A 21,570-nucleotide genomic window follows, 5' to 3' on the forward strand; every position below is an offset into this window, starting at 1 on the left:
CGTCTGTGTTTGTGTGAAACAACGTCCAGCTAAACCCATAGTGTCCTCTTTGTTCAGGGTCCTGTCGTGTGTGTGGTGTGTGTGTGAACCAACGTCCCGCTAAACCCATAGTGTCCTCTTTGTTCAGGGTCCTGTCGTGTGTGTGTGTGTGTGAACCAACGTCCCGCTAAACCCATAGTGTCCTCTTTGTTCAGGGTCCTGTCACGTCTGTGTTTGTGTGAACCAACGTCCAGCTAAACCCATAGTGTCCTCTTTGTTCAGGGTCCTGTCACATCTGTGTTTGTGTGAACCAACGTCCACCTAAATCCATAGTGTCCTCTTTGTTCAGGGTCCTGTCACGTCTGTGTTTGTGTGAAACAACGTCCAGCTAAACCCATAGTGTCCTCTTTGTTCAGGGTCCTGTCACGTCTGTGTTTGTGTGAACCAACGTCCAGCTAAACCCATAGTGTCCTCTTTGTTCAGGGTCCTGTCACGTCTGTGTGTGTGTAAACCAACGTCCAGCTAAACCCATAGTGTCCTCTTTGTTCAGGGTCCTGACATGTCTGTGTTTGTGTGTAAGGCAATGTCCAGCCAAACCAGGGAGGTCCCATTAAACCATATTTCTGCTTGTCCCGCCCCGTCCCCATAAGCCTGTGAAATGTCAGGTTGTCACTTTAACATAAACAATTTTTTTTAATGAAAATTTGAAGTGAGATTGTTGTTACTACAATCAAAAACAGTTGTTTGATGTTTCTCTTTAGTCTTTAGGACCATCAGAATCAATAGTCCCCTTAAACCACCAAAGCACCTATTTTTGAAAAATGTCCTTCTAAACCATATAAACCAGTATGTGTGTGTGTGTGTGGTGTGTGATGGGTGGAGGGGTTGTGTGTGTGTGTGGTGTGTGATGGGTGGAGGGGTTGTGTGTGTGTGTGTGGTGTGTGATGGGTGGAAGGGTTGTGTGTGTGGTGTGTGTGTGTGTGTGGTGTGTGATGGGTGGAGGGGTTGTGTGTGTGGTGTGTGATGGGTGAAGGGGTTGTGTGTGTGTGTGTGTGTGTGTGTGTGTGTGGTTTGTGATGGGAGGAAGGGTTGTGTGTGTGTGTGTGTGGTGTGTGATGGGTGGAGGGGTTGTGTGTGTGTGTGTGTGGTGTGTGTAATGGGAGGAGGGGTTGTGTATGTGTGTGTGTATTGGGGGTGGCAGAAAGGGGCTGGGTTGTGTTTGGTGTATGTTGGGGGTGTACACAATTTTCAAAATTTTCCAAAAGTTTGCTCAGTGGCTTATGGGGTCTGGTTGTGTGTGGGGGTTGTGTGAGGTGTCTGGTGTGTGAGGTGAGTTATGTATGAGTGGTTTGTATTGAGGGAGGGGGGTGTCTAGTGTGCGTGTGTGTTTTTCTTGGGGGGGAGGGGGTTGTCTGTGGTATATGTACAGGTGTGTGTGTTTAAGTTTGCAATTACAATTTTTAAATACTTGGGTTAAAAATATCTCAACCCTGGAGTAATATATTCTCTTATATCATGTATGTTTAACCTGGCTAGTATAAAGTAGATGTGTTTTCTGGCAGTGTCAGTTTTCCATTTTCCAGGTGGTCTATATTCCTCATTCTGTGGCTGACTCTTCCGTGTTGTTGCATACAATTAAGTGAAAATTCTTCCAAACCTCCAACACAGACTTTTACTTTTCTGTGAATAACAAATGAACCTTGACGGTGGTGTCGTGTCTCATTCAAAACATTTTTGGAATCAGAAGTTTGTGATTAAAATATTGACCATGATTATATTACAGTTTGGATCATAATTTGATCAATTGTCCAACCCTGGTGTGGTGTGTATATGATGAGGGAGGGGTGTTGTGTGTTGCAGTTATGTAAGGTGTGTGTGTGTGTGTAAGACAGTTTGTGTATGACAGAATGACAGTCTGCTCCTCCTGCTTCTTCCACAGTGTGGATCATGGTGGAGAGTGGAGGTTGAAATCAAGACTGAAGAAATGTAAGTGATTTATTATACAGAACACAAATACAGCTGGTATGTGTTTTATCTGAGTGTCTTAACCTTTTCACGCGTGAGTTTCAAATATCCCTCAACGGTGAGATTTTTCTTCGTTTGATTTCAGTACTCACTCAGAGTTCCAGGATGTGATTATGACGTCACAATACATTTCATCTGCAGCTTCCCAAAAGGACCAAAGGTCCCAAAGGTGCCATTTCTGTGGATGTTGACTATACTCAAACACTTGCATAGGAGTTAGTCGCCGTAATAGCTACTTTAAATTGTGTACTGCAGTTAGATTAACGAGATTCTAATCTTTCTGCACATATATAATATGCCTATAACAAAATTATATATTAAATTTACAACACTTTGCACACTTTGTGACATAAAGAGTTAATGTAACTTCTAAAAAGTTTTTATACAATGAATTCGACCGGTTGTCAGCTCTTCCAGGAAATGGTAAGATGCTCTACAGTGGTCGCTAATCATTCGTTTTTGTGTATCTTGTTTATTTAAAAAATATATAACTGCTTAGTTTTGGCTGCCTGTTGGTATATAACCCTTCTTGTCCCAATTTGAATGCTTGCTACCTGGTTAATATCATAGTGAGGTCTTCAAACAATTACAATTATTAAAGTTAAAAACACTGTTTGAGGTAAATGTGAGTAAATAAAAGCGCGGTCTGACCAGTGACTATGTCACTCATACCTACACGTTCTAAACAATACGTTCTAATGGTACATTCTAAACAATATGTTCTAATGGTACGTTCCAAACATCATCATCATCATCTTCTTCCGCTTATCTGGGGCCATAGACATAGTCCCTCCAGCGTGTCCTAGGTCTTCCCCAGGGTCTCCTCCCGGTGGGACGGGACCAGAACACCTTCCCAGGAAGGCGTTCCGGAGGCATCCGAAACAGATGCCCAAGCCACCTCAGCTGACCCCTCTCGATGTGGAGGAGCAGCGGCTCTACTCTGAGCTCCTCCCGGGTGACCGAGCTAAGGGATCGCCCAGCCAACCTGTGGAGAAAGCTCATTTCGGCCGCCTGTATCCGGGATCTTGTCCTTTCGGTCATGACCCAAAGCTCATGACCATAGGTGAGAGTAGGAACGTAGATTGACCGGTATATCGAGAGCTTCGCCTTGCGGCTCAGCTCTTTCTTCACCACGACAGACTGATACATCGACCGCATTACTGCAGAAGCTGCACCGATCCGTCTGTCAATCTCCCGTTCCATCCTTCCCTCACTCGTGAACAGGACCCCTAGATACTTAAACTCCTCCACTTGAGGCAGGCACTCTCCACCAACCTGAAGTGGGCAAGCCACCCTTTTCCGACTGAGGACCATGGCCTCGGATTTGGAGGTACTGATTTTCATCCCCACCGCTTCACACTCAGCTGCAAACCGTCCCAGTGCATGCTGAAGGTCCTGGTTTGAAGGGGCCAACACGACAACATCATCTGCAAAGAGCAGAGACGAAATCGTGTGGTCCCCAAACCTGACACCCTCCGGCCCCTGGCTGCGCCTAGAAATTCTGTCCATAAAAATTACGAACAGAACCGGCGACAAAGGGCAGCCCTGCCGGAGTCCAACATGGACTGGGAACAAGTCTGACTTACTGCCGGCAATGCGGACCAAGCTCCTGCTTCGGTCGTACAGGGACCTGACAGCCCTTAGCAAAGGACACAGGACCCCATATTCCCCAAGCACCCTCCACAGGATGCCACGAGGGACACAGTCGAATGCCTTCTCCAAATCCACAAAACACATGTGGACTGGTTGGGCAAACTCCCATGAACCCTCCAACACCCTGTAGAGGCTATAGAGCTGGTCCAGTGTTCCACGGCCCAGACGAAAACCACACTGTTCCTCCTGAATCCGAGGTTCTACTAAACAATATGTTCTAAACAATACGTTATAATGGTTCGTTCTAAGCAATACGTTTTAATGGTGCGTTCTAGACAATACGTTCTAATGGTGCGTTCTAAACAATACGTTCTAATCCCACTATGATCGTACTCTTCAGGGACCACTCCAGCCTGATCACACTGGTGTGACCGTATGCGTCAAAGGGTTAATATCCAGAACATGACACATGGATTTGTGTGTATAATATGAATGATGATGTGTAATATTGTGTCTTGGTCTCATCCATCAGATGTCTGTGATCTCACACTGGACCCAAACACAGTAAACAGAAACCTCTCTCTGTCTGGGGAGAACAGAAAGGTGACAAGGGGAGAAGGAGACCCGCTGTATCCTGATCAACCAGAGAGATTTGACTACAGGTCACAGGTGTTGTGTAGAGAGGGTCTGTCTGGACGCTGTTACTGGGAGGTAGAGTGGAGTGGGGGAGGGGCTGGGATAGGAGTGACTTATAAAGGAATCAGTAGGAGAGGCTGTTGTCTTGGAGACAATGACAAGTCCTGGAGTCTGTTCTGTTATGATGACAGTTACTCTGCCAGACACAATAATAAGAGAACTGTCATACGTGTCACCCCCTCAGACTCCCACAGAGTAGGAATGTATCTGGACTGGCCAGCCGGCATTCTGTCCTTCTACAGGGTCTCCTCTGACACACTGACCCACCTGTACACATTCAACACCACATTCACTGAGCCCCTCTATCCAGGGTTTAGGGTTTATTATGACTCCTCAGTGTCTCTGCGTCAGATTGTCCCTGTGTCAAACACAACATGATGTTTCACTCTAATCATGGTCATGTTCAGTAGGACACAACAAAGTAAAACACTGACAGTAACTCTCTAGTAGTGTGTAAATATGACTAGAGACATTAACAGAATGAATTACCACACTAGTCTGGTAAAACCACAACTAGATGAAATCATTCATCTAGTTGTTATTGTTTGTAATTGGTGTTTGTAAACATTCCTGTCTGTAGAATGTTTATTTATTTCATTGTTGACAAACATTCCTGCTTCTGTAATTGAATTACCATGTCCCAAATTTGACAGAATAAATAAAGGTGTTTTAAAACAAATTATTCAAGATTGTGTTAAAAATACAACGTGTGTGTGTGTGGGGGGGGGGGGGGGGGGGGGTAGAAAGTAGTAAATAGTTTACTAAACATCAAAGCCTCTGTTTCTTCGTCCTTCATCTCTTCATCTTTCCCCTCCTCTCCTGTCTTCCTCTCATCCTCTCTTTTCTCTTACATTCCACCTCTCCTATCTTCCTGTTCTCCTTAATAATTTCTCTTCCTGTTCTTCATCTATTCCTCTCCTCTTCCTCTCCTCCACTCTCTACCTCTCTTCTTTTCTTCCTCACCCCATCTTCATCTTCTCTTCCTCTCCCAATTTCAACCTTTCCTTTCTCCTTCTCCACTCTTCCTCTCCTTTCCTCCTTCTGCTCTCCTCTCTCCCTCTTCTGCTCTCACCCTTTCCTTTTTTCTTTACCTCCCTCTCTCCTCCTTTACTCTGCCTCTCTTCTCCCCCTACACTCCTGTCCTCTTCTCCTGTCTCCCTCTCATCCTCTCTTTCCTCTTGCATTCCACCTCTCCTCTCCCTTTTCTCCTTGGTTGACTGTCTATTCATAAGAGGACATCTGACCTCCAATGGAGGATTCTACATGTATCCACCAATAGACATCTGACCTCCAATGGAGGATTCTACATGTATCCACCAATAGACATCTGACCTCCAATGGAGGATTCTACATGTATCCACCAATAGACATCTGACCTCCAATGGAGGATTCTACATGTATCCACCAATAGACATCTGACCTCCAATGGAGGATTCTACATGTATCCACCAATAGACATCTGACCTCCAATGGAGGATTCTACATGTATCCACCAATAGACATCTGACCTTCAATGGAGGATTCTACATGTATCCACCAATAGACATCTGACCTCCAATGGAGGATTCTACATGTATCCACCAATAGACATCTGACCTCCAATGGAGGATTCTACATGTATCCACCAATAGACATCTGACCTCCATTGGAGGATTCTACATGTATCCACCAATAGACATCTGACCTCCAATGGAGGATTCTACATGTATCCACCAATAGACATCTGACCTCCAATGGAGGATTCTACATGTATCCACCAATATACATCTGACCTCCAATGGAGGATTCTACATGTATCCACCAATAGACATCTGACCTCCAATGGAGGATTCTACATGTATCCACCAATAGACATCTGACCTCCAATGGAGGATTCTACATGTATCCACCAATAGACATCTGACCTCCAATGGAGGATTCTACATGTATCCACCAATATACATCTGACCTCCAATGGAGGATTCTACATGTATCCACCAACAGACATCTGACCTCCAATGGAGGATTCTACATGTATCCACCAATAGACATCTGACCTCCAATGGAGGATTCTACATGTATCCACCAATAGACATCTGAACTCCAATGGAGGATTCTACATGTATCCACCAATAGACATCTGAACTCCAATGGAGGATTCTACATGTATCCACCAATAGACATCTGAACTCCAATGGAGGATTCTACATGTATCCACCAATAGACATCTGACCTTCAATGGAGGATTCTACATGTATCCACCAATAGACATCTGACCTCCAATGGAGGATTCTACATGTATCCACCAATAAACATCTGACCTCCAATGGAGGATTCTACATGTATCCACCAATAAATATCTGACCTTCAATGGAGGATTCTACATGTATCCACCAATAAACATCTGACCTCCAATGGAGGATTCTACATGTATCCACCAATATACATCTGACCTCCAATGGAGGATTCTACATGTATCCACCAATAGACATCTGACCTCCAATGAGGATTCTACATGTATCCACCAATAGACATCTGACCTCCAATGGAGGATTCTACATGTATCCACCAATAGACATCTGACCTCTAATGGAGGATTCTACATGTATCCACCAATAGACATCTGACCTCCAATGGAGGATTCTACATGTATCCACCAATAGACATCTGACCTCCAATGGAGGATTCTACATGTATCCACCAATAGACATCTGACCTCCAATGGAGGATTCTACATGTATCCACCAATAGACATCTGACCTCCAATGGAGGATTCTACATGTATCCACCAATAGACATCTGACCTCTAATGGAGGATTCTACATGTATCCACCAATGGAGATCTGGTCCACATGGATCCTAGTGTTCAGGTCGACTTTCTGAAACTGTTTTTACAGTGTTCCTGATTGGTGGGGCTGTTTGACCTGGTCTTTACAGTGTTCATGATTGGTGGGACTGTTTGACCCGGCCTCTGGTTGGTGCTCAGCTTTCTGCAAGTTTTTTCTCCCCAAATGTTTACATTTGGACATACATATTTTTAGTTGACACAGTGTAAGTCGTTTTGTTTAATTTTGTGCAGCTGAATTAGAGATAGAGGAATTGTATTCTGAGCCTGGGGTCTGTGAACATGGTGGGCATTTTTGTGGGGATGCTGGCAGCAAGACTGAGGGTTGAATATGTCTACTATAAACTGGTTAGGAACCTGTTCATGGGTATCTGGGTATTCGGCTAGACTGAGGGTTGAGTATGTCTACTATAAACTGTTAGGAACCTGTTCATGGGTATCTGGGTGTTCAGCTAGACTGACGGTTGAGTATGTCTACTATAAACTGTTAGGAACCTGTTCATGGGTATCTGGGTGTTCAGCTAGACTGACGGTTGAGTATGTCTACTATAAACTGTTAGGAACCTGTTCATGGGTATCTGGGTGTTCAGCTAGACTGACGGTTGAGTATGTCTACTATAAACTGTTAGGAACCTGTTCATGGGTATCTGGGGTGTTCAGCTAGACTGAGGGTTGAGTATGTCTACTATAAACTGGTTAGGAACCTGTTCATGGGTATCTGGGTGTTCAGCTAGACTGAGGATTGAGTATGTCTACTATAAACTGGTTAGGAACCTGTTCATGGGTATCTGGGTGTTCAGTGGGATGGCAATTTTATCGATCAGAACTCTAAAAGGAGTAATAACAGAGACAAAATTCTCTTGGCACAATTTAACAGTTGTATTAATTATTTGCAAATAAGAGAGACGTGTCAGACACTTACAAACATAATCGTCCGAGGAGTCTCTAACTTAATACATGAACAGTCCATATTTATTACAGTTAAAAGGGGTGTGGTAAGTTGCTAGCCATCTGTCTTGTGTCACATAGATTTACCCAAAGGGCGGGCTGTCCCCCCACCTTATCCTTCCTGCCATAATGTTTACTGTTGTGTTTACCTAAAGGGGCCAACTGACCTTACTTCCCCCCAAGGACCACATAAGGAACAAAAGGACTGACACCCTTCTTTGTCTAGGCAGGAGAACATGGTCAAAAGTACCTAATAATGCTCTGATATTATACAGACATGTGTGTCACAATCAAAGTAAATATTTACATACCAGCCAATGGAAAGACAGACATTTCTCAAATGTACCTTAGGGGGAAATGTACCTTAATTTCCATATCAGTTCACCACACCGCTCAACTCCGTTTTCCTAATAGTAGTCAACCATGACTTGTCGCCAGTTTGACACTTCGATAATGGAGTCTAAGATTGAATAAACAACTAAATTAATTGTGTGGGGTAGTGGTTGTCTGAACCTCATCTCAAGTCGTACATTCCCTGACTTGATCAAGGACAGGTGCTGACCACACTCCTCGTCGGGTGCGCAGTTGAATGCATAAAGGGCATAGCCGTGTAAGAAGTCCGACCTGTCAATAGCCAAGGCTTGGTCCTTTAGGTGTTTTCCTGAAGCTAAGGCCAGTCGGTAAAATTCACACACTGCTGACCCTTTTGTGTAATTTCGTTGGAATGGTTTGTAGGAAATTGCTGACCATCTACATACATAGCCATAAACTCCAAATTATAATGTTTGATGTTAAATGGATTTTTTTGTGTAACTTCCGGTAAAACTGTCATTGTCCACCAATCCGATTACAATACATTTTGACAGAGGTCCTTAAAATAGGTTTTCCTGGTTGCAAACACGACCCCCAGCCAGGAAAGTAAATGTCTTCATACACACTCTTTCAATTGGGTACTTGGCATTGGTTGAGAGTAGGGCTTGAGCGTGTCCAAGTTTCACGGCTGGCGAAACAGACACTTTCTTGACAAATAGTGACGCTGATAATATATGCAAACGATAACGCACATCCCCGGCCCCCATAAGGCAGAACTCATCTTTACAGCGGACCATCCTAACCTTTATGTCAACGCCGTTTAACATGAGTTTCTCTTGAAAAAAGATATTGCTATGAACAGGGCCAATCATTTCAAATGTTGTACTATTCGCTGAATAGGCAGCTCTTTTCGTGAGTCCATTGTTCTCGCCTGCAGGGTCCGCATCCATGTGACCTGCGGCATCCTTGTAAAACAAACCAGCTGAAAACTGTCTTTAATGTATCACATCCATAATTCAGAATGCTCTCTATAACAACGCTGTAGGGGTATGTGTTGATACTCTGACTAATTAAAAGATCACCCAAGGAGACATCCACTTGGGAAAATAGGGTGGCTATCGGAAAGTTGATAACCCCAACATGTGCTCCGGCATCAATATTAGTTCCGTCCAGTTTAGTGACTTTTACACGTGGGTACAACAAAGTATTGTTTAGATCAACGTAGTCTTCGCCATTTCCTGCAATAAAGAACTCTAGAGGGGCTGCGTCTGATATTGCTGATAGGGTCGGTATTTCAATGTATGTATTTTTCTCAACAGATGTGTGAAGGGAACTGTGAATAAATCCAACTCTGTTTTATACAATCACTACACATATGGTGTAGGTGAACTGTCCTGCTGTTTTGTTTGTTGTGATGTAACAGTGCTGACAACATTGTCAACTATATTCCTAGCCGCATTCTTTAGATGTAGTTTTGCTATTGAGAACCCTCTTTTCAACAAAGGTATTGCCATCCGGAAAAGCCCTCGGAAAAGGCCCCCTAGACCGGCCCCATACATTGAAGCGCTACCATGATACCCCGGTAAACCGTTACCGGCCTGTGTTGTATAGTATTCAACATACCTTTGAGGATCATTAAATTCAGCTGCATCTTAAATTCTAAAATATTTTTTGACAGGTCTGAAGTGTAATTTTGCAATCACCTTCCCCACAACAAATTAAACCAGCTGGTTTTGATCAGATTTTACTTCAATACAAATCTCATCAAATTGACTCTTGCTAAGAGGTACGTAGTGTGGCTTGTCGTACGTCACTGTGACAACTTTGTTTTTTCTTCCTGCAATATGTACAGTTCGCAGCAGTGGGACATGACTTTCACCAACACGTTGATAATCAATCATATCTCTGTAGATGTATAGGGTGTTAAACCCAGCCAGAATATCTGTGGGGAATGTACCATGGGGGTACCACCGCTGGCCTGTTATTAAGCCCAATATCTGTTCCAGTTTTCCACTGAATTTCAAACTAAATGAGGCTCACCTTTTAGAAACATTTTGTTTTTAAATTCGTCATATCCCACCCATACACTTTGTGGTTTTATATAACTGTTGATCTCTGTCACTAGTTTTACTATGCTGCTGTAATAACTGGTGTTGAGTTCATATTTGCAAGTTTTGTCGTTATTCATCCCATGTAAAAGTCTTCAACGTATTCGGGTATTGGAACTCTTTGAAAGAAACTTCCCAATAGTATGAGGGGCCGTATAAGACATTATTCATTCTGGTACTCTCACATACATACATTCTCCTTTCACACACATATATTTTCACTTTCACACATACATACATTCTCCTTTCACATACATATATTTTCACTCTCATAATACATACATTCTCCTTTCACATACATATATTTTCCCTCTCACATATATACATAAGGGGTCGGTGCGTAGAGGATAGGGCGGCAGTCGAAGGCGGGGGCCTTGACAACCCGATCCCTGGACACGGAAACTAGTTCTAGGGACGTGGAACGTCACCTCGCTGGCGGGGAAGGAGCCTGATATTGTGCGTGAGGTTGAGAGGTTCCGACTAGAGATAGTCGGGATCACCTCTACGCACGGCTTGGGCTCTGGAACCACACTCCTTGAGAGAGGATGGACTCTTCACCACTCTGCAGTTGCCCATGGTGAGAGGCGGCGGGCTGGTGTGGGTTTGCTTATAGCTCCCCAGCTCTGCCGCCATGTGTTGGAGTTTACCCCGGTGAACGAGAGGGTCGTTTCCCTGAGCCTACGGGTCGGGGATAGGTCTCTCACTGTTGTTTGTGCCTACGGGCCGAGCAGCAGTGCAGAGTACCCGACCTTCTTGGAGTCTCTGGGAGGGGTGCTGGAAAGTGCTCTGACTGGGGACTCTATCGTTCTACTGGGGGACTTCAACGCCCACGTGGGCAACGACAGTGACACCTGGAGGGGCGTGATTGGGAGGAACGGCCCCCCTGATCTGAACCCGAGCGGTGTTCAGTTATTGGACTTCTGTGCTAGTCAAAGTTTGTCCATAATGAACACCATGTTCAAGCATAAGGGTGTCCATCAGTGCACGTGGCACCAGGACTTTGTTGTCGTTTCATCTGACCTGCGGCCATATGTCTTGGACACTCGTGTGAAGAAAGGGGCGGATCTGTCAACTGATCACCACCTGGTGGTGAGTTGGATCCGATGGCGGGGGAGGAAGCTGGACAGACTCGGCAGACCCAAGCGTACTGTAAGGTCTGCTGGGAATGTCTGGCCGAGTCTCCTGTCAGAGAGATCTTTAACTCCCACCTCCGGCAGAGCTTCGACTGGATCCCGAGGGAGGCTGGAGACATTGAGTCCGAGTGGACCATGTGCTCCACCGCCATTGTCGAAGCGGCTGCTCGGAGCTGTGGCCGTAAGGTCTCCGGTGCCTGTCGAGGCGGCAATCCCCAAACCCGATGGTGGACACAGGAAGTAAGGGATGCCGTCAAGCTGAAGAAGGAGTCCTATCAGGCCTGGTTGGCTTGTGGGACTCCTGAGGCAGCTGACGGGTACCGGCAGGCCAAGCGGACTGCAGCCCGGGTGGTTGTGGAGGCAAAAACTCGGGCCTGGGAGGAGTTCTGTGAGGCCATGGAGAAGGACTATCGGCTGGCCTCGAAGAGATTCTGGCAAACCGTCCGGCGCCTCAGGAGAGGGAAACAGTGCCCTACCAACGCTGTTTACAGTGGAGGTGGGCAGCTGTTGACCTCAACTGGGGATGTCGTTGGGCAGTGGAAGGAGTACTTCGAGGATCTCCTCAATCCCACCATCAATTCTTCCATTGAGGAAGCTGAGGATGAGGGCTCAGAGGTGGACTCGTCCATCACCCGGGCTGAAGTCACAGAGGTAGTCAAGAAACTCCTTTGTGGCAAGGCACCGGGGGTGGATGAGATCCGCCCTGAGTACCTCAAGTCTCTGGATGTTGTGGGGCTGTCTTGGTTGACACGCCTGTGCAACATCGCGTGGCGGTCGGGGACAGTGCTTCTAGGATGGCAGACCGGGGTGGTGGTCCCTCTTTTTAAGAAGGGGGACTGGAGGGTGTGTTCCAATTACAGGGGGATCATACTTCTCAGCCTCCCCAGGAATGTCTATGCCAGGGTACTGGAGAGGAGAATACGGCCGATAGTAGAACCTCGGATTCAGAAGGAACAGTGTGGTTTTCTTCTGGGCCGTGGAACACTGGACCAGCTCTATACCCTCTACAGGGTGATGGAGGGTTCATGGGAGTTTGCCCAACCAATCCACGTGTTTTGTGCATTTGGAGAAGTAATTCGACTCTGTCCCTCGCGGCATCCTGTGGAGGGTGCTTCGGGAATATGGGGTCCTGGGTCCTTTGCTAAGGGCTGTCAGGTCCCTGTACGACAGAAGAAGGAGCTTGGTCCGCATTGAATTTAAGTCAGACTTGTTCCCAGTGCATGTTGGACTCCGGCAGGGCTGCCCTTTGTCGCCGGTTCTGTTCGTAATTTTTATGGACAGAATTTCTAGGCGCAGTCAGGGGCCGGAGGGTGTCAGGTTTGGAGACCACACAATTTCGTCTCTGCTCTTTGCAGATGATGTTGTCGTGTTGGCCCCTTCAAACCAGGACCTTCAGCATGCACTGGGAGCGGTGGGGATGAAAATCAATACCGCCAAATTCGAGGCCATGGTCCTCAGTCGGAAAAGGGTGGCTTGCTCACTTCAGGTTGGTGGAGAGTGCCTGCCTCAAGTGGAGGAGTTTAAGTATCTAGGGGTCTTGTTCACGAGTGAGGGAAGGATGGAACGGGAGATTGACAGACGGATCGGTGCAGCTTCTGCAGTAATGCGGACGATGTATTGGTCTGTCGTGGTGAAGAAAGAGCTGAGCCGCAAGGCGAAGCTCTCGATTTTTCGATCAATCTACGTTCCTACTCTCACCTATTGTCATGAGCTTTGGTTCATGACCGAAAGGACAAGATCCCGGATACAGGCGGCCGAAATTAGCTTTCTCCGCAGGGTGGCTGGGCGATCCCTTAGAGATAGGGTGAGAAGCTCAGTCACCCGGGAGGAGCTCAGAGTAGAGCCGCTGCTCCTCCACATCAAGAGGGGTCAGCTGAGGTGGCTTGGGCATCTGTTCCGGATGCCTCCTGGACGCCTTCCCGGGAAGGTATTCCGGGCCCGTCCCCGGGGAAGACCTAGGACACACTGGAGGGACTATGTCTCCCGGCTGGCCTGGGAACGCCTCTGTGTCCCCCCGGAAGAGCTAGAGGAAGTGTCTAGGGAGAGGGACGTCTGGGCATCTCTGCTTAGACTGCTGCCCCCGCGACCCGGCCCCGGATAAACGGAAGAAGATGGAATGGAATGAAAAAAAATAACATAAACATATATACATTCTCTTTTCACATACATATATTTTCACTCTAACATACATACAGTTTTTTCTCTCATAAGAATATATTTTTTACTCACACATAAATATATTTTTCTCTCATATTTCTATATTTAACATTCGTATTCATAATTTTTTTTTATCTCATGCACATGCAGTCACAATTTTTAATAATATATGTATATAAGCAGAAAATGTATGCATGTGTAAAGAAAATATATGTATGTGAGAGAAGAATGTATGTGTGTGAGAGAGAAAGTTTAGTGGAAACGGAAGGAGTATAGTTGAAACGGAAGGCAGAACATTGCTCGCGCTGTGATTAGCTGAGAAACTCGAGCAGGGTCAAGTTCAGGTCGCAATCAGCATGGACGGAGATGAGATGAATGCTTTGCAGCAAGCCATTGGAGTTTTAAGAAATATTTTAACATCCTCTGATACTATTTCTTCAATTGAGCAGCAAAAGACATGCTCATCTGCACCTAACGTTGTTCACAGCACGGCAGAAAGTGAAATGAGACAACTTTTCAGACCAGGGGGCAACTCACAAGTCAGTGCTACAGGCCGAGCAGCTTACGCTACACAAGTCCAATCCGGAGGATCACGGCAGTCTTTGCGATATCAAACGCAGCAGCACTTTGGCAATTGGGTCTCTCGTCCGAGGAAAAGGTAAGAATAAATAAGCTCTACTTTTGTGGTGCTGATTTGTATAACTGATTTAATTGTATATTAGTAAGTGACCGTGCTTTTTTCCCCACCTGTCTAGCCTTAACCTCCTCCAATTGTGTCCAATCTCCTGCCTTCACTGCACTGACATATTGTAAGGCTTCAATCATGCTCTGTCATGCTAAGTTTATGTCCTGGCTTCCACAGATGTAAATATATCAATTAAGTTACTGTAATGAAAAGAAGGAACAACAGCCATTGCGCGGATCGGGTTGAAGTTAGTTTTAGGTTGGATATTCAACATACAATCTGCTAACCGTCCTCCGGCAGACTCCTGCTGCTTCTGCCGCTGAAACTACTAAGAAGTCTCTAAAGATTAAAGAATGTTTTTTGAATATCCAACCTTAAACTATCTTCACTGCGGTTCACGCAATGCTGTTGTTCCTTCGCTTCATCGCACGTAACCGCCATAGTGCCCATCAATAAAATACTGTCTTGTGTACACAAAACCGATTTTCACTTAACTGATTTATGCTGAACTGGTCCTATTAATCATGTTTATAATCTAAAAATGAAGGGCAAACACATATTTAATTAAAGAATAATGGATTTTTCTCAACACTCAACTCCTTAGCACATGGCAATTCAATGTGTTTTCAGAAAACTCTGTCCTGAAGTATATGTGGCCTCAATAAGAACTGTGAAAAATTGGCATAAGGAATTGAATCTTCCATGTTGTGAATGGGTAATACATTACAATTATAATACATTTCCAGGGGCTTTATACACCTGTGTGATAGGTTATTAGTTTTTGGGGGGTAGTAATGGAAAAAACCCTCACTCAAACTGAACTCAAAAGTTGGAATCCCTGCATTGAGGACCAATAGAAAAAAGTGTTTTGGTATTGCTTTTAAGTGCTTTGCCCTGGGATTGTTTGTGTCATTATACTCCTTTTGGATTGTTGTGCTTTAAAAAAAATCCAATAAAATGTAAATCACAACTACAGATCATTGTAACTTTGTTTAGCGCTAAGCGTCAGTAGCATTCACAATCCTAATATTGACAGTGCCAAATTTTAAGTAAAAAGGTGACATTATTTGTGAGAGAGCCTTTTCAGATTTGTATGGTATTGTTTCATCAGCTTAATTTAAGTGAATCAAATGGTTTAATGTAAGCCTACACTGTCACCAGTTTTAGTGAAATGTTGTAGGACATAAATTATTGAATGACAGCTAACTTTACAGTTGTTGTTGAGTTCTAGAAATAAAATAGCCTGTTATGGGTTAACAAGAGGATGTCTGCTTTGTTTTGTAGGGCCAAAATTCACCATCACAATACTTTCAACAATGATGTCATCCTTCTTACAAAGCCATCAAGCAGTGTCGTCGTCAAGCATCTCACTAAACAACGGTTACACAAACACGGACATATACTGAATGGGTTTGAATTCCAGAAGTCTTGGGACCTGAAGACTGTCACTGAACAAATAAGGGATGCCTTTGGAGAAAAACTGTCTGCTGAAGTGAGGTAAGCACTTTTACTTTATTGGCTTTATTGATGTCCAGTCATCACTACCAATGTGTGTTATGCATTTTGGCATTGATCCAAAAAAGAAGTTGCCCCCCCCCTTTTTCCCCCCCTTCTTTTAAAAAAATAATAAAAATTCAGCCTTGAGTTTCTGATGGCATGTGGCAACACACTGATTTCCCCCAAACTGCGTGCTGGACAGGAACTGGATATAAATCGAAAGCCCTATACCTCAGAGCATCAAAGCCAATTTTGGTAAGATATATCACATTTGAATTGACCTACAGAGTACTGTTAGAATAATAACCCATAATTGGTGCATGCACATGCATACATGATTATTAAATGCTGTCAATTACCGCTGAACTCTGTAATCTGTTCTTCTTAAACCTTAATTTCAGTTTAGTAACTACAAACATTTTGTGGAACTATACAAATATTTTGAATGTTTACAATTTTCATTCTAAGACCAGAAATTGACTAAATTGGCTTCTTTGTTAGAGTAGCAGTTTATAATAGGGAGGGGATACTGGTACTTTGGGAGATGTCACTCTAATAGATGGATTGTAACTCTCTGAAATATAAAGACAAATCTTGATTTTTCCCAGGTACTGGATGATGATCCTTTCGAAGATGATAGCAGCGATGACGACAATTCGTGTTCCAATCGCCAACTGCGGTCCTCATCTCTAATGCAAGCTAGACACTCTTATGCATCTTCAGACAGTTTGACCAGTCCGACAACTGCCTCCCCATCAAACAATACTTCTGCAGTTCAGTCTTTTGCCTCATCATTTGGATGTGAAGTGTTCTCCATTCATACTCCAGCCTCGTCCTACCACAGCAATATCTCACCTAACACCACCATTTCAGCAAGCGGTTCTTCTAATCAACTGCCAGTATGTCCTTCCACCAGTCAGCCTTCTACCCTACCATTTGGAGGAACAACTTTAGTTGATCCAACCCTGGTCCTGACTTGGCCAAACAGTACAAGTTCACCCTACCAAAGTAGCACTTCAGCAAGTCATTCCTCTGAGTTACCCTCTACCTCAACACACCATCAAGCAACAAACTATGATAACTACCTTTCAATAATGTCTGTACTGTCTGATCTTTCTTCTGATGAGAAGGAACTGAACCAGGCTATACTAGCAAGCTTGCATAGTGAAAGGTTAGTACAAATGTAAATGTTTTAAGATTTAAAACCTTTTCATGTTGTACTATTATTGATACTTGCTAATATACCTGACAATTTTACTGAAGTTTAACCTTTTCACGCGTGAGTTTCAAATATTCCTTACCGACCCCCCAGCGTGACTTTTTTTGCACGTGACTTCAGTACTCTGCAGCATTTGAACTCACGCCAGCATTTGAACAGTCACCTTGCTAGGTAAGGAACACTACATGCATTGCATTGCAAGCTTCTCTCGTGGACTTGAATTTTAAGAGCTGCAAAAGTTGGTTGATTTATAACTGTAGCTAGCTAGAAAACGTCAGCTGCCCGCTAGCTAACAAATCGTGACCAGTAATTCAGTGCAGTGAAAATGAATAAACTATATAAAATGCATACAACGGGGAACGTTTTTGTGTATTAGTGTTGGCTGTCTGTTGGTACGTAAGTAACACTTCTTGTCCCGATTTGAATGCTTTCTACCTGGTTAAGATCATAGTATGGTCTTGAAACAATTACAATCAGGAAATAAAGTTATAAACACTGTTTGAGCTAAATGTGAGTAAATAATAGCGCGGTTTTACCAGCCATTGTTACGTTACTTGTAGCTAGGCATGCTAATGGTGCGTTCTAAACATGACGTTCTAATCACACCGGTGTGTCGTACTCTTCAGGTACCACTCTAGACTGATCACACCGGTGTGACCGTGCACTTCAGGGACCACTCTAGATTGATCACACCGGTGTGATCGTACGCGCCAAAGGGTTACATTTGTCAATGAACAATACACATGATACATTCCTAAAACTACATTGTATAATGTAACTTATTTAATTGATTTTGTTTCTAGGACCACAGGATGTTGGATCCCAGCAAGAGATATCTTGCAAGATCTTGCAACAAAAATAACCCAACTGAAGAGATGCAAGTTTAACATTAACCGATCAACAGTCTTGGATGGAGCCATCAGAGGTTTTAAATGAGGGACATGTGATCCATGCCACACTATTTCTGTCAGATTTTCTGATGATATGGGAGTACCTGAAGAGGCTGTGGAGTTGGGTGGACCAAGAAGGGAATTTCTAACACTGCTTATGGAAGCTTTGCCCAGATCTCAAATGTTTGAGGGAGAAGAAGGAAACATTTTTCCTTTGACAGTACTGGTATGTATTGATTGTGATCTCATCATTTAGGTGCTGAACCCCAGATAAGTTTAACGTTATTTTGTGTGATGATACAGGTACACCTAACTTTGTACACACTGTACGCACTGTCCATGCTTTTTTTCTGTAGCCATGAGAGAGGACCGGTACTTCGTTGCAGGCAGGGCCATCGCAGTAAGCCTTGTACACGATGGACCTCCCGCAGGCTTTCTGTCCCCAACCCTCTTCTCTTGCCTTGTGACGGCCTAGAATTGGCAAAGCCAGTATTGGCAGATGTTGCAGATAGTGACCTACGTGACAAAATCAAAAGGGTACATTTTTGTATGTCTGTCTGTTTCTACATTAGTGTGGCAGAGAAAACATTTATTAATGACAGTTTTAAATGTTTTTCTTCTATTTGAAGGTCATAGAGTGTAAAACATTTGAAGAACTGCTAGCAACCATAGAGCCACTTGAGGAGTTTTTGGCCAATGCTGGCTGCCTGAGGCTGCTGAGAAGGTTGGAAGACAAGAACCTGCTTGTAGACGACATCCTGATGTTTCATGTGATGCACAGAGTGCGTGGTCCTTTCGAGAGGTACATTTTAATCTTTTTCAAGTCTTTCAAGGCCTCTCCAAAGCCTTTTTTACATAGGGCAAGCATGTACATTCATCTTTCTTTTTTTTTAATCATGGATAAACATGCTGAAATAGGCAAGTGTATGCAAGTGTAAAAGGTATTGGTGTTTTTCAGAACAGACTTAGGGAAAATGGAATATAATATTCATAAATGTTTTAATTAGTGTCTAATATCTTGAAAATAGAAGTTGTTTTTATTGTGTTAAGAATGAGCCTTTTATATATACTTAGGTGTGTAGTGTTTTAATCTAATATCTGATGTATTTCTTTATGTAGAGCAAAAAGAAACACAGAAGCTAGGGACGATTCTCGCCTTTGCTGCTGGAGCCAATATTGTTCCACCAATTGGCTTCTCTCCACAGCCTTCAATTTAATTTCTTCACCAGGAGCATGATGCAGGAACTACCTCTAAACTACCAATTGCAAACACATGCATCAATTGTCTGAAGTTACCACTGCACACTTCTTACAAAGACTTTAAGGAAAACATGGACTTTGCATTGGTCAATACCCATGGTTTTGGCATGGCTTAAAATGCATGCAGAGAGGCCTTCTTCTCAGTATTCTGTTGTAAGGTCTAGCTCACACACTGTAGATAGATACATGAAACAGCACTGAAGTAATCACAAAACAGTTCCTGACACGCATATATTTGGTGTCTCATCATTCCACAATTTGGGTGTTTTTTTTGTGTGCAAAATACACATTTGTTCCATCATTTTTTAAAGAAGGTGCTTACCATTTCATATTAAATACAGTTCAGATTGTCAGAGTTCAATGAAGGAAACCTATTGTGGAGAAAGCTTAAAATGTTGAATTTGGCTTTGTTTTCAGTAATCTTGAAACTGCTGGTTTTCAGTGATAATTCATAGATGCATTTAATTGGTATTTTAATTTCAAGTGTTTGCTTTAATCATCTGTGCTTGATTGCTTTAAATGACTCCTACATTTATTTGCGTGGACCATTAAAACAAACACGTTGTTGCGGCAAGTATTTTTGAGCTTCAAGAGTTAACCAAATCTTACTGTTTAGATAACTGGATAAGTGTACAAGAATCCTTTAGGTAACACATTGAATGACCTGACATATTGCCTAATACCATCAAATATTGTAAATATTGTAAATATTTCAAAAACTGATCTACACACTGGCATTATGTTGACAGATTGTAATCTGGCCTCTTATTAGTGACAAATTTGTTAGTGATGCCCTATACTTGACTCTTGTTGCTCCTGTTCTTTGACTAATAACATTTTACACAATTCTTATTAACTAGTTATTTATTTGGTATTTTGTTGCTGAATGTGCATTGCAAAAAAATATCTTCTGCTCTGTCGTGTGCTGCTTTGTTTCTCTTGATGTCCATTTCTGCAGATTCCCAATTTTTGTTGTTTGATTTTTTTATCCTGTTCAACAAAGGACATGTTAAAACAAGTCAGATTTTAATTCAATTTATTGAGATCTCTAGATCCAAAAGCATGAAAAAACACTGGTTTTCACAGTATTTCAGGTTTCACCTTTTTTGTATTTTTTTTTGTTGAAAATAAATAAACGATACAATGATTTCATGACCTTATAACTATCTCTATCTTTAAGTAAAGTATTGTTCTGTCACATAGGCAGTGAAAGGCAGTTTTGCTTTATATTACACAACTATAGCAAATAAATATCCTGTGTGCTTCTACTATTTATGTTAACATAAACTTAGTCTTTGTCAAGTTATGCAGTATAGCTCCTGGACGGGTTCGGTTTCTTTTTTAAGACTGCATTATGGTTACAATATTAGGAATGCCTCTCAAGAAAATGCACATTGGTTGCAAAATAAATCTATACCATGGTTTCCATCATCTTCAAATGGATCAAAGGTCTGCTGAAGTGTCTCCATTGGTGTGTCACTGATGGTAATGTTCATTGATGGAACAACAACATCATTGTTTGTAACTGTGAAAGTGGTCTGTCATCAATAGCAAAGTCACTGTGTATGTCATAAACACCATTCATACAAGGGTTATGCATTCCAACATTATTGACTATGCCCCTTTGCCACAGCTGAATTGGAGTTTGACCCCCTTGTGTTGAGAGACCATGGTTGTTCCACTGGTTCTGAAAAAGTCAGTTGCAGCCCTTTGAATTTGTGGTAAATAAATATAATGAAGACAAAATAAATGGATTTCATTAAGTGAATCCAATACGTTATTCTGTTCCATAAAGTTTAAAATATTAACAAAATGAAATGACACCACTCGATTTAGCTCTGCCCATAATCTCTCTTTGATTATAGACTGATCTGCCAGTGATAACACTGTGTCTGTTTAACCCTCTTCTGTAAATCATTAAACGGGCAACACCAGTGTTTTCTATTCCATTGTCACATCTCACCCTGGATGGTAATCCAAAGTTCTGAACACCAGTAATGAAAAGTGACAAAACACTAGAGGCTCTGTTGTTGTCTAGACATGCAAGGTAAATGATGGCTCGACTAAAACCATCTACACAGCCATGGAACACCATCCTCCATCTCACAAGTTTGTGGTTTCCATGGATGTGCCTAAGAAAATTAGGAAAAGGGGGAAAAATCAATTGTAAATCGTGCATCAACAATTGTTAAAAATGTTAACATTTTGTTTTGCTTTTTGGATGCTTAGTCAATTTAGCAGGAG

General features: G+C 43.1%; 1 protein-coding gene and 1 pseudogene across 2 annotated transcripts in view; both read left to right on the top strand.

Moving 5' to 3' along the window:
- The window catches only part of LOC117595149, a 25,682-nt pseudogene extending 5,290 nt beyond the window's left edge, over positions 1–20,392 (top strand).
- The window catches only part of LOC105012862 (protein NLRC3-like), a 133,037-nt gene that overhangs the window by 101,026 nt on the left and 10,441 nt on the right, over positions 1–21,570 (top strand). The gene's annotated exons all lie outside the window — the stretch shown is intronic.

Source organism: Esox lucius, chromosome 11, assembly GCF_011004845.1.
Source record: "Esox lucius isolate fEsoLuc1 chromosome 11, fEsoLuc1.pri, whole genome shotgun sequence".
Taxonomy (NCBI): Eukaryota; Metazoa; Chordata; class Actinopteri; order Esociformes; family Esocidae; genus Esox; species Esox lucius.